This window comes from Chrysochloris asiatica, unplaced genomic scaffold (assembly GCF_000296735.1).
Source record: "Chrysochloris asiatica unplaced genomic scaffold, ChrAsi1.0 scaffold00002, whole genome shotgun sequence".
NCBI lineage: Eukaryota > Metazoa > Chordata > Mammalia > Afrosoricida > Chrysochloridae > Chrysochloris > Chrysochloris asiatica.
This window is the reverse complement of record NW_006408520.1, coordinates 13824018-13826093: the sequence shown is the minus strand read 5'-3', so window position 1 is coordinate 13826093 and position 2076 is coordinate 13824018.

Here is a 2076-nt window from a genome sequence, read left to right as displayed (position 1 = left end):
AGATACCAAAAAAAAAGAAAGAAAATCAGAACAAAGCAAAACTGACAAAGTGCATTGTCTACCTTTGCTCCAAGGTTCCCGTGACATTTTTCTATGGTGTTTCTGCTCCCCTGCTTGGTCTTGCCATTTGGTTTCACCCAAGATGTCTGCTCTGGGACTCCTAGCCTGGCAGATTCAAAAGTATGCAATTTCTTACTTCAGCTTCAAGTTCCTCTAGCTATAAGCCTTCAAACTTTAAAAATATTCCTAGCTATGTGGTTCTGAGTTTTGGAGCTCTGCCCTGGATCTGCTTTGCCTGGTATTCTGTGGTATGGCTGACGGTGAACTTCACTGCACCTCCACTAGCCGCCATAAAGCCCCACCCTCGTCTCTGTATGATATTCTTGATGTCATCCCACATCTGTGGTCATTAGTGTCTAATGTATCAAATCTTTCTTGAGATGGTCTCTAAATGCAGGTGGGATATGTTTAGGGTCATATTTGGGCTCTTGTAAACTTGCTTTAATTTTCTTCATCTTCAGCCTGAACTTGCATATGAACAATTGGTGTTCTGTGTCACATTCTGCCCTTGGTCTTGTCTTCATTAATGACATTGAGCTTTTCTACTGTCTTTTCCCACATATGCAGTAAATTTGTTTCCTGTGTATTCCATCTGATGAGGTCCATGTGTATAAACTCGTTTTATGTTTTTGAAAAAAAAAATAGTTTTGCAATGAAAAAGTCATTGTTCTTTCAAAATTCTATCATGTGATCCTCAGCACCATTTCTATCACCAAATATACTTCCTCTTTGTTTCTAACCTGTGAATTCCAATTACCAATAACTATCAATACATCTTGATTTCATGTTTGACCAATTTCAAACTGAAGAAGTTAGTGAATTCTTCAGTTTCATTATCATTGGCTTTAGAATAATTTGAATAATAGCGGTATTAACTCATTTTCTTTGTAAGACTAAGGATATTATCCTATAACAGACAGCATTGTAACTCAAGACAGATCTTGAAATCTTTTTGATGATGAGTGTTAAGCCATTCCTCTTGAATTTGTTGTTCCCAGGATAGTAAACCAGATTATTGTTTGATTCAAAATGGCCAATACCAGTCCATTTCAGCACACTGCTGCCTAGGATATTGATCTTTATGTGTTCCATTTCCTTTTTAAAAACTTACAATTTTCCTAGATTCATATCAAGTCCATTCCAGGTTCCAATTATTAATGGATGTTTGCAACTAATTTTCCTTATTTTGAGTTGTATCACAACAGCAAATGAAGGTGCCAAAAGCTAGAGTCCATTCATGTCATCATGGTCACCTCTACTTTGAGGAGACAGCTCTTCCCAGTTGACTTTTGAGTGCCTTCCAAGCTGAAGGGCTCATCTTCTGGCCCTATATCTGACAATATTCTGTTTTATCTTTGATTTTTCCAATTTCTGGTACTATTATCTAATAATGTCCTTGTGCTATTCATAGCATTTTCCATGATTAAACATTCAGAAATAGTTTGCCTCTCCTTCTTTGTCTATCTTAGTGGGGAAGCTTCAGTGAAACCTGTACACCATAGGTGACCCTACTAGTATTTCATATACTGGTAGCATAGCTGCTAGCAGCATAGCAACATGCAAGCCACCACAGTATAACAAACTAACAGAGGGACGGTGGAGTTTCAGCATTAGAGAATGCGATTGTAATGAAAAGATTTTTGGTACAGACACCAAACGGTTTAAAAAAAAATGTCAAAACAAATGAGAGATACAATGAGAGTTAGAAGATAATGGCTATAAGAATGGAAAAGGGGGCAAATTTTAAAGTAAGATTCTAAACAATACATTTGTACATATTGAAAAAAATTATTAAGGTTTAGTTTATAGAATGAGTTATAGAAACTAGCTTTAAAAGGCAAAACAAATGTAAGGAATCCCCACCCCCTCCACACACAGAGTAGACAGGGATGGGCAACTTGGACATTGGCTACCCAAAATGGGGGGTGGGGGAACTACAAAGGCAAGAAGTGACTGGCTTACAAGCTTTCAAGAGGGAACCTAGATCCAGAGGGCCTAGAGGAAGGTAGAATCTCC